At 36.3% G+C, this 12926-nt stretch overlaps 1 long non-coding RNA gene across 1 annotated transcript; it reads right to left on the bottom strand.

The window, feature by feature from the left end:
- Positions 1 to 544: 544 nt before the first annotated feature.
- On the bottom strand, positions 545 to 10506 carry LOC135244944 (uncharacterized). The gene is made up of 4 exons (XR_010327100.1): positions 10382 to 10506; positions 7528 to 7661; positions 1564 to 1642; positions 545 to 1408 (listed from the first exon to the last, which is right to left on the bottom strand). It is a non-coding gene; the product is annotated as an uncharacterized LOC135244944 (long non-coding RNA).
- Positions 10507 to 12926: the final 2420 nt, after the last annotated feature.

The following is a 12926-nucleotide window of genomic DNA, read 5'->3' as shown; positions in this document are numbered from 1 at the left end:
CAAGCCACATCACTCTGAAAATCAAGTCTCAGGCTGCATTATTCATTTTGTTTCTTTAGTTTCTTGTGTGCAGTCATTTACGTCGAGGGACAAAGTTACCGAACATGTCAGACTCACCATTGCCTCCGAAATCATCTCAGTTCCACTGAGATTTCATGGAAGGCGCTTCTGTGAACAAACTGAATTTATTTAATGGTGTGCACTTAAAATGAACAAGTTTTTCCACCATGTAACTCCACTCCAGCAACCTACAGCTGTTTCTCTTTTTTGCATCACGGCTGAAATTAAAATATGTGGAACATTCGCCCTCTGAATCTCATGCCTGAATTCAAAAGAGTATACATTTGGATGGTAAGTGAGGAGAGATCGAATTGTTTCTACAAAGCATGTTACCATGTTCCTGATAAAAACGTTTTTTCCTTATGGTCACTTCAAATTTACCTGGTGATCTCAACCTAAGAAACATTGTTTTCTTGTGATGACGACTTATCTTAAGTTTTTCTCTTGTGATCAGTACTAACATATCTGGTGATGTCAGCGTAAGTTACTTTCTTGAGATAACTTCTTAATTTTGTATTCTTGACATCACAAATGTTCTGTTCTTGTAACCTGTTTTCTGTTTACGAGCGGTTTTCCACAAAGTTACACTAATTCTTTATTCTTCTAGGTTTTCTACATCACTTACTGCTATTACATGTTATCCTTTTGCCCCACCGCTGTACAAAAAATTATACATTGCTCATGCACTGCAGACTGCGCTATATATAGACCGTTACATGCACAATCAAAAGAATGAATGAACGTATTAAAAATGGAAATTTTTTGAAGCTTCTGTCTCCAACAAACATGGACTTTCCCAGAAAATAAAAAATAAGAGCCTTGAGAATCAGGCTACATCCACAATGTACTGTTGTAACCAGGAAAACAAATCTTTTTATTCCTCTATTAAGTTATCGATTTGCTCTTTATGGTGTGGAATAAGTAAAACTGTTGGCAAGGTTGCAACCCAACATTTTCTAGACAAATAAGATAAAGACAAAAAAATCTCTGAGATTCAAGCAACATTCCCAATTTTAAACCAAAAGGAAAAGGAGTTTTTGACCCTCCTCTCTCAAATCCGCTACATCAAGTCATTCTTTAGGGTCTGCAACCTCGGGGACAACTATCCATCCTCCAGTCTAAGCAAAATTTCCCAGACAAACTAAAAGGTGTTGGTTAGTCTTTTGGGATAACTAACGGTCATCCAGCTCTCCTTACCATGGTTCTTAAATTTCCCATCTTAAATTTGATGCTGTTCTTCCATACATTTCATGGCCTTTCAAAATCCTGATGGCCAGGCACTTTCCTTACACAGTCTTTTTCTACCATGCAGAGTACCATGGCTGCAGGGTCTGCAGCAGCCATTTCTCTGTTAATAAGAAAAGAAAGAGGAACTTAAAATAGGTCAACAAAGCTGACATAACACAAGTATCTCACTTGTAAAACGTTTTTTTTTCTCCCTTCAGAGTTCATCATGAAAAAAAAAAAATCTCTACATCTCTACTTTGCCTCACTGGTACTCACCAATAATGTAAATAATCCTGTAGTCAGAGAATGTGAGTGTCATTGAGCTCCAACTGCAGATGGACAGACACGCTCACATCTCTGGATGACCATAGGAACGATACAATTATAATTAATAAAACACTCACTTTCCGAACATAGTATTCACGTTCTAGTCCACCCTCTCCGGCTCTAACTCCAATTATATACACTTACATCTCCTGGAAAAACATAGGTGTTCTCAACAATGCAGCACAACAGATTGGAGAAACTGTATTGCTTTTCTCCTGCCCAGATACTACTAGGTCAAAATCTTTATTAGACTGTACGCCTTTTAATCAGCTAAGTTATTAACTCAAGTCAGAGCAACAGTGTCTTTCCCACACACAGTTTATTTGATCACACAGATGAATCAGTGCTGATAATTGCTAGGACACAGCCCAATGGTGAAAATAGTAAAATATGAGTACCTGCAGCTTCAGCGAATGGTAAGTTTACAACTTCCTGAGAGCTGATTCAACTGAACGAATCTTTACATGGAGGTGAGTTAGTATGATCGTTCACTAAAAAAATTGATTAAAAAGAACTAATTGTTCACAAACAACACACCACTACATCTCATCCTTGCCTATCTGACAAGCTTATGCAAAACAAACAAACAGGTAAAGTGGGACTTTCACAAAGAGGGGAGGAAAAAGTGTTAACAAAAAAATGTTACACTGTAGTTTTATTGAATTTGTTGTTCATAGCATACAGTAGTTCATAATGAAGACGTGGAACTATTTTATTAATTATAAAAGCATTTTTTAAGTTTATATTTGACATCAGTGTCCTTCAGGTCGGGGTGGAGTTAATGCAATTCATACTATGCAGTTCAAAGTACAGATGAGTAACTATGTTTTGATTTATAAAAAAACATTTTGTCTATGTTTGAAACTTGATTTGACTGTTTACCTCAGTGTTGCAAAAGCATCTAATATCAATATAACATAAAGGTCATTGTTTGTAAAATACAGCTTTAAAAAGCAAATTACGCTACACCCACTTCCGGTTTTATCCAAACACAAATAAAAATACAAATAATTTTGGTGGTCGAACAAATACAGATACAGATACAAATCGTGGCATCTCCCTCCACCCCTAGTAAATATTCCAGTGACAAGAAGTCATTTCTTGTTTTAAGATCATGGGATAAATTAGCAGTGATCATGAGAAGATAAGTTATGTGAAGATTAGAATAAGATCAGTGCTGTAGCGGTAAAAAAAAGGTGGGTGAACTCTGGGCCTGGTCATTTTCCACCCTGGCGCACATGGCTGGTACATCGGCTGGGCCAAACTTTGTGCTGACAGCTTATCCCCAGTGTAAAAACGAGATTACTATCTTTTAAGATCGACAGTCTAATTACTATTCACCTTACGGCTGGTATCAATCCCTTCTTCTGTTCAATTCAGACACTTGGCAGGATAAATTCACATAATTTGTTTCCCATTAATCTTTTAGTATCATTTCACTCAAATAAATTCTGGCTACGAACCGATACTCATTCACAGAAGCTATATTTAAAATTAGTTAAAATACAGCTATTTTAACACATATGTCTTGCCTCGTTTTCGTTCTTAGAAGCTTTTAGAATGAATTGGTGAAATGAAAACTAAAAAAGTTTAATTCGGCTCGGCTAACAGGTAACACTATCCTCTGGTTACAAGTTGGTTTCTAAGCGATTCAACTCTGTGAGTTCACTGAGCCGAACAAAACGTTTTTAGTTTTATGTTGTATGGATAAAATGAGCAGAAATTCAGCTAGTATAACATACATTTCTTGCCTCATTTTCATTCTTAGAAGGATTTCCGTAACATTTATTAGTTAATGAGTAAAAAAAAAAAAAAAAGTGTGAGCTTGGCCCGTCTCATCTGCCATCGTGCAATGGTGGGATATTAGGTCCGTTCACGCTGAATATGTAAAGGGACCAGATTTGCAATGAGCTAACTATGCCATTGTTGGATCCCTACCACTCTCACTCGCCCTGTTTTCGTATTGCAATGACAAACACTAGCCTGCATAAAATTGAAAGCATTTGGCTTACAACTTAACCCAGTTCTTTGTGAGCATAATACAATGTAGCCAAAATAAAACACGAATGGACAAGTATGTATTGAGTATGCATTTCTCAATGGATTCTGAACCAATAAAGCTACATTCATTAGAAATGGTCCCACACAGCTAAATATTGTGCTCTGTTAATAAAAATAGCCTGTAGATTATATTATTATAATCAATCCTGTTGGTTGCATACGATTTTGCAACTTGCATCACCTAACTTGTGTATCTTTTATTTTTAAATGCAGGCTAAATGTTGCGCAAACATCTGTGAAAAGCCTAACAACGGTGTGTGCTATGTAGAAATTCACCTACAAAGGACAGTAGGCAACTTATTTCTGAGCAGTTTTTCACTGAAGTTCGAGAATGAGCTTGCGTAACCCAGTTGGGTTTTCCCTTCAGCCACTGCATGACTCGTCACAAAATGAATGACTAAAATTTCAAATGAACAACGAAGACTGGTCATATTGCAAAAGTAGCTACTGCAGACTACTATTTATGTCATAGCTACTAATGCTTGTGTACTGGCAGAAGTGAAACCTGAACAGATGCTTGTTTGTTTTAAATTGTCAATGTTATAAAGACTGAAAATGAACTGTTAACTAGTGCTGAAGCTACTATTGGAAAATCAAAGAACAATGTACTTAAACCCAATGCTCAAATGAACGGATTGTGCTGAAAGTACTAAATGACTCAAATGAACTGAAAACTCAAAAAGTAGCTTACTGAACGACTCGCCTAGTGTATAGCATAGGCCTACTAATGCCTTGTGCGAGCAGAAGTGAAACAAACAGAAACAGGGAATGCTATAAAAAAAGTATTTAGATTTGTGAAAAATAATCTCACAGGGATGTTTATAATGATGCTACTGACAACCTTGATGACAACTTTTTAAACAGTGCTATGAGAGCATATTCTCCTCATTTGGTAAAAAAATAAAGTAACATATGGGGTATTTCTTTAAACAAAATCCAATAGATGCAGCCTAGCAGGCTATATTATTTCACTTGTCCTTAGAAACGGCATTGTCCTTAATGGTGAAGTATGCGAAAATGACTTGAGCGACTCGATGTCATCATTTACATCATTTTGATGTACTGACTCGAATGTACTGATTAATTTTAATGAATCAAACTTCCCAACACTAGTGAGATATTTTAGTTAGAGATAGAGATAGTGAGAACCACATGAGCCAGTGCTGGGTGTTTCATTAGCCAACAACCTGTGAAAGGCTGTGTTTCTTACTACCTACTACTACATCGCTGATGTCCAGAGGCGTCAGATGTATACAGCATTACAGCATCGATTTCTGCACCAAAAATGACCTAGTTTCATAAAGATTATGAAATCATATATTTCAAAATCATTTCTTGAAATAAAGGACACAACTGAATCAATTTAAATGTGTACAGTATATTTCTAAATTATAGCAGCTTTGATATATAGGGTAAGGGAAATGTATCTAAACATCTTACTGGAACATTGAGAAAAGTACTAAAATGTGCATGACAAAACACAAAATAGAAAAAGTAGTTTAAAAAACTTATTTCACTTGGTATTTCTTTAAGTTACTTCTTCAGTCATAACGACTTCTAACCTCTTATCAATTCCACAAAGAACACGCTGCTTTTATAGTTTGCTGGGACCCCATGCAGACAAATTGGTTACATTTCATGCAGTTGTCATGTAGCTGCTCTATTCAGTTAATTCAAAGTCTCAGTTTTAGTGAAAACCTGAAAATATTTTGGTGGTATTATCTCCAAGTTAATTTCTATATCTACAGCATCCACAATTATTCATCCCCACCCTAAAGGCTTCATCAGCGTCATCACTTGTTTGCAGTGAATGTCCTTTTTCAAGGACAGATTACTTTTTTAAATGATGTATGTACGATTTGATTTATTGCAAATAAAAATAAAGCCTTGAAGCCTAAATTTACTTTTATAACAGATTTTAACTTGCTCAAAAGCAGTTTTTGGGAAATATTTCCTTCAAAGATTATAACATGGCTCAGTTCCTTTCGGAGGTGGTAGAGCACTGAATTGTAATTGTACAAACCTAAAATGGCTACAGTAGCTGCATTGTACATTACGTTATTATTAACTTAATGTACAATTAAGTACATTTATCAATCATTACATGCACGGCAACTCTCCCCTACAGTATGTTTGTAAAGGGAGAGAATCTTTTAAAATCGTTTTTAAATGCATGACTCCTTCATCTTTAAGAACAGTTGTCTGGTAGAGAAGTTGAGAGATGGCGACTCTGGAGAAGGTTCGCTATTCGGTACAGAATTAAACAAATTGAAATATAAAAACTGTTCTGAAGTATTTTACTAATGAGTGCATTAAAGTGCCTATCTATTACATCCATGAATCCTATGCCCTGTCCAAAACCTGAATTCAGCACAGATGGAGTGGTGCAACCATGCTGCATTCCTTTCATGCGAAAGACGCATCTTAAAGAAGATGTGGCAGTGCATTTAACTGAACTCGCTGTGGCTGCGCTACTTTACATTACCAGTCTTAATAAATACTTAGCTAAACTGAAAACGTGCAGAGACGCAAAATTATGCAATGATGGTAATTTGCAGCTTTCTTTAGTAAATATGGCCCTTTCTTGTGATCATGACCTGTTGATCTTATACAAGACATAATTTTCTTGTGATCACGACTTATCGTGATCTTGACAGAATGTTTTTTTTCTCATGACCACTGGTAATTTATCTGGTGATCTCAACATAACGGAATTGTTTCTTGTGACCATGACTTATATATATTGTGATTTCAACATAACGAAAATTGTTTTATAATGATTATTACAGTCTCATGATCCCAACATAAGTTTTTTTTTCTTCTAATCACAACAATGACAAACATAAATGTTGTTTTCCTATGATCATGACTTTTTAATGTTTTGTCTCGACGTAACTTATCTTGACTTATCTTGTGACCTTATCATAAAAAATTGTTCTCTGATGGATCTAACATAGATGTTGACAGTTTTTTCTCATAATAGCTACTAATCTTGTGATTGAAACATAACAAAAAATATCATCTTGTGACTTATTTGTGCTCATGAGTATACAACTTTTGTTTTGTCTTGTTCATGATATAGTTCATCATGAGAAAACGAAATTCCCAGATCACAAGATAAAGTATTTAGATAATGGGACCAAGAGATTTCATGGCCTCAACAGACTTCTGTACTTATTTCAAGAAATGTTTATCTTGTTATCACGACACATAAAAAAATTGTGTTGTCATGATCAGGACTTATTTATCTCGTGATCTCAACATAAGTTGTCTTCTTGTGATCACGACTCAGCATCTCGACATAATAAAATAAAATAAATAAATAAATAAATAAATAAAATAAATAAATAAATAAATAAATAAATAAACTTATCTTGACATAACAAAAGTTTTGTACTCATGGTCATGATATATTGATCTTGAGATTTTGACAAAGATTTTACACTAAGTGATTATGACTTATGAAATTTTATTGTGATCATGACGACTTTATCGCATGATATCAACATAAGAAAAGTTGTTTTCATATGATCACATATATTTTTTAAATTAATTAATTTTTTTGGTTATACTGTCCAAACACAGACACAGAGATTTGCATTTGAATGATTTGAAGAAAATGATCACATGTGCTCTGAGGTAAGTAAATATATTTTTACCTTTACATACATTTTCATCATCCTTTTATCCTAAACTCTAGAAATTAAAAGGTGTAAATAACTACTGCCATTATCCGTTCAGTTTCTTCCGAATAATTGTATTACTATCAAAGCCCAAAACAAGGACTGTGTGTGCTGTTCGTCTAGTGTCCCATCGTCAGGGAAAACAAAAGACCAGTCATGTGATGCTCACCCAGTCAAGACAGGAACTCCCATCTGGGGCTTTCATCTGCAGCTCTTTGTAGTCGAGAAACCATCTGGACCCAGCCTTCCCAAGACATGCAGGGGACCAGACCAGACCGACTGGATGTGCACTTTCCTCTGAGGCTGCAAGACATTATTTGAGAATGTCACTGTACACATTGATTGATTGAATGATGGACCAATACCCTTGGACATCATCAAAAGCGTAATTCAATACAAACTCAGTTATACATAGTTATATATAGTTAACAAATGGGCAGACATTATACCGTGTCAGAATTTGTCCCTGTGCATGATTCACACATTTGGTTATAAATCATAGCTTCTTCGTTATTTGTAGACACAATTCAACTGTCCATCCAGTGATCCAAGCGCACTGTGGTTATTTATTTATTTAGTTTAGGGAAGAAAGAAAACAGACTACAAATCCATCTGCTTGCAAAAGGACCCAAAAAAAAAAAACGTAATGGGACTCAAAGCCACTCTACTGGGCAGGGAGTCATAATGTGCAGTAAAAAATGTCATTTTGATTCAAGCTTTGCTTGACTAAATTTATTTTGACTCAAAAACTAGAAAGCAGATGTGTAAATATGTTTTACATCAGCTGTATGGCTTGACAAACTCAAAATGAAAACAACCTCTGTTGCAAAAATTCTCTTTAAGGGATTAAATATTTTTATCTATGCTCTGCACCTTCTTGCATATTATACATTTTGCAAAACAGAAACAATGACCATGAGAAAACAAGGACAAGATTAAAAAAACAAGAATTTCACTCCATGACAACGGGGAATTTTGTTATGATCATTTTTTAAACCCCGTATTATTGAAAAGGATAAAAACCCAGACTGGATGAGTGCTGTGCTTTCAGACATTAGACATTTAAATTGACCAGCAGCATGGAAATCCAATTGGAACATATTAGTTAAGAATTTTGAGAGAGGTCAGAAAAGGGCTGAGATGGAGTAATTGTCTTGGCAAATATTTCTTAATCAAGCTGTCTCAGTCGCTACAGGTCCAAATATCTCAGAAAAAATTCAGAATTGGAAAATAATGAGATCCAAGGGTAATCAATCATTTGCTTGCTGGATCCTTGGCGGTTAATTGAGAACGAGCTCATTCTCTGCCTGGTTACTCAAGGGTAGTCCACATGGATGAATCGCGGATGAATCAGAGGCTGCATTTCAATTTCATAATGCTGATCATCCAGATTCGGAAGCACATTCAGTCATACAGCCCTGTATCTCATCTATGATGAATACTTCTATGGATTACTGCATAACATAAAACCAGACATCTATGGATTACTACATAACACTAGAAGAGTGCACTGAGTAGAGTGCAGATCTCCACCAGGCGTGTTAGCTTTGCTGATGCAACAATAGAGGCTACATAATCAATGCAACCAGACAAATACAATATTACCATATAAGTTTTTACCATTGTGCCACTGAAAATCAAAAAAGACAGATTCAGTGAAGTAACGCAAAAGGTGGTGACATGTTAGCTAATTTCATTCATATCAGCCACGATGTGTTAGACAGAGCTAATGTTAACGTTATAGTCTGGCACTTTCGTTTCAAATCTGGACAGGAACAATCTGGACAGGAACAATTCCAAAAGACCAGCGATGTAAAATATCAATTTCAACGTGAAATGAAATGCCAACAAAATAATTGCCACAGATTCAAACATTAACGTACCCCGTTAGTTGGCGGATTATTTTGTTGCCATTTTAACGTTGAAATTGACATTTTACATCGCTGGTCTTTCATTCCAAACGGAAGCAGTTATTGATCACTTGTGGCCCCTACCGACCGGTTAGGAGGAGTGAGGAGTGAGGAGTCAGCACTCAGTATATTTCAATGGACAATGATGGAAATTAATTCAAATAAAATACTTGTAGTTGACCGATTTGCAAAATATTAGAGAATTCAGGGCCTTGGCCTGCTGTCAGCATGCACAACAAGTATTAGGTTGATCGGCCGAGTATGGTAACTCAAAGATATCTCGCTCTCAGGCCTAAATTAATTCAAAGCAGAGGATTAAACATTTGTATTTAAACAACTGCCCCATTAAGATAACTGTCACACTGTCCTCGACTGGGTAATGCCTTCTGAAAAAGACTGATATATAGTAACATAATGCACAAGTGATACTGATAAATCCTAATATTTATGTTCAAAAATAACCATTATAAACTTGCCAGCAGCCAGCTGCTGTTCTACAATGTTGAGGTCCTAAGTCATAAGAAAGGATCTGATATCTGCATTATGGATCAAACATCTTTATCTTGGATCTAAGAGAGCTGCATCATGGTTCAACCATCTGCATTATGGATAAAACATCTGTATCTTGGATCAATCATCTGTATCATGGATCAAATGTCTGTATCATGGACAAAACATATATCATATAAAATATGTATGACGGATCAAATAACTTTATCATGGACCAAAGATCTGTATCTTGGATCAAAGTAATCTGTTTCATGGATCGACTGTCTGCACCATGCATCAAACAGCTATTATGGATGAAAAACCTGTATCATGGATCATAAAATCTGTATCAAGGATATAGGACACTTACAGATTGGCATTAAAATAATTGATAAGATCATTTTTACAAGCCATTCACAAACTGATTGAAAAAAGACTGTTTTGAGGATGCTAATGGATACTATATATATATAAAAGCCCTAATTCAGAAGACACATTGTGAAACATCTCTAAAACATTTGGGGATTTTTATCTCTTTCATATGGTAATATCCTTCACACTATTTTGGTGATTTATAGTTTACAACAGAAGCCAGTATATTAACAGTCTTATCGTGTGTTATACCTTAGTGGTTTCACTTTGGACAGAAGAAGAGGCTCATGGGATCCTGTGGCACAGGAAAGTGCTTGTGAATTCTGCTGAGTCATTTCCATCGACAATCATAAAGAGGCAGAGCTAAAGATACTTAATTTTACAAGTATGAGATAATCTAATGTGATGTTCTGCCTGTTAATATAACATCCACCACATCAGCTATTCTGGAATTGAAATGTGCTGGGACACTGGCAATGACAAGAATACTCAGAACAGAAATATTCCTCAGGGCCTTGGATTGAATCCGGACCGTGGCAGTACTGACTGTGGCCGGTAGCTTCACGGGTCAGCGTGTGGTTTGCGATTGGGTCGTCTAGGGTATGGGAGGGTTCAGACAGTTAGGGGATCTGCTTCTATCATTATCTAGTAACCCCTGCTGGTCGATCAGTATGGAGGACCAAAAATGCCCAAATAAAAAATAAAATAATTAATATATAAATGACTAACTAAATAAATATAATACGCAAGAAAAACTTAAAAATAAATCAATTGTACACAGAAATAAATTAATTAATAGATAAAATCCGACAAATGTGTGAGGGTGGAGAAGTGGTAACGACCACACGCAACTACAGTGAATTCAAAAGGGGTTTCTTAAAGTTTACCCACCGAAGTGGAAACCACTAGATCTCAGAAAGAGACTTAAGGAGGGGGAAAAAACCGGTTTTCGTTTATGTAAGTAGACACTAAAGTGAAGAACACATCTCACGTGAGCATATATAAGCTCTCTCAATCAGGTGCAAACAATCGGTCGTAATCAAAAGCAATCACGGTTGCGCCCTCAGGCGGTCCTGAAGATTACCACACACTCAGTTACCTGAAACAGCACCCAATTTCCTCAACAGGGATACTGAGTAGCCGATTAGCACGGAACGGCGTCGATTAGCACAACCAACGACGCCGCACAGCAAACGGAATAAGGAACCATGACAAAATGGGATTTATGCATTTATATATTTCCCTATTTACTTTATCATAAATTTTGTATTTATTTATTTCCATATTCAACTATATGATAAATAGGGGGTGTGGCTTTTAAATTCAGGGCTAGAAATCAAGCCCAGAGGGGGAGACTAGAAGGCACAGAGAGAGCTAGTGCGCAGTTGCTAGATGTCTGATCGACCAGATGGTCTGTGGCTCAAATTTTACCTCACAACTGGAAATCAAATTAAGACACACTCATACATCTAGGTGAATCGTACTCGATTGTTACCCTAAGATCTCAGACTCAACTTCTGTTTGTGAAGTCTTCTGTGGACAGTAGTCACAGACACACCCACACCTGCCTCCTGAAGAATGTTTCTGATCTATCAGACAGGTGTTTAATAGTTTTTCTACATTATGGTGAGAATTATTCAGTCATCAACTATAGAGGTCTTCCTTGGCCTACCAGGCCCTTTGGAATTACTGATCTTGGTAAGCCTAAGGTTCGGCCTATGTCTCTTGAACATGATACATTTTCCCTCATTTTCTATGGTGCCAATTCTAATTACAGTGCAGCAATGTGATCATTTATTTATATAATGTCCAGGTAATATTATCTAACATTATATAACGTCAGTCATTTTGAACATGTTCAAGTTGTTACATGCGTCATGTTTACATGTACCAAATAATAAGTCTTTCGATTTTCACCTGTGACAAATTATAAACAGTCAGATGTTAAGTTATAATATAGTGTCCCATGGCACTGCACTTCCAGACCTTACTTTCACAGTGATGACACGCCAGTCAGGAGTAGTGCCATTTTGCATGTGCCGAATGTCCATTATGCTATTGAGATACACAGGCCAGGATGCAGTGCTCACCAGTCCTTAACTTTCACTTGCAAATGCTGTGGAGATGTGTATTCTTCTCAGGTTCCCATCCTGTGTTTTTGGGGAAACAATTGTTCAATCCCAAAAGTTGAAAACACTGAATAAATCCTGGCCATAGCACTGTACATGTAAAACGTACCTTTTTTATTTGTATGAATATCTGTATTATTTCTGTGAGCAGCCTCCTTAAAGAACACCAAGCTCTGTTAGAAATGCTTTGTGATTAATTGGACTTGTAGACACAATAAAAAAAGGAATGGGTGTTATCCATCAGCAGTGGCATAGCCATCGTGGTGGCATTGGGTGGCAGCTGCCACTCGAAAATAAAGTCTGGCCACCCGACTTGCCACCCCAGTTATCCTGACTAAATGATATAAAGTATTTTCTAATGATCAAATTTTATCATACTTTTTCTGGCTTTGGCTCTAAATCCCCATAATAACCACTTCCAGAGTTTCCCTTCTCAGCAAAAAAAAGGACGTACCCCTGCTCCTCTCTCTCTCTCTCTCTCTCTCAATCCTGTGGGTCAAACATCGTGCTTCTCACTTGAATGCAAAGCGGAATACATATGCTAAATTATATGCATCATTTTTCTTTGATGTACTACTTATTAACTAAGTAAGGTAATGCTGCTTTTTTTTTGTTTTTTTTTGTGAACAGTTGCTTTATTTGATGATCATTTTTTTAACGAAAAATGA

This window comes from Anguilla rostrata, chromosome 18 (genome assembly GCF_018555375.3).
Source record: "Anguilla rostrata isolate EN2019 chromosome 18, ASM1855537v3, whole genome shotgun sequence".
NCBI classification, from domain to species: Eukaryota; Metazoa; Chordata; class Actinopteri; order Anguilliformes; family Anguillidae; genus Anguilla; species Anguilla rostrata.
The sequence above is the reverse complement of the archived record's forward strand: the minus strand, read 5'-3'. Positions and strand labels throughout refer to the sequence as shown.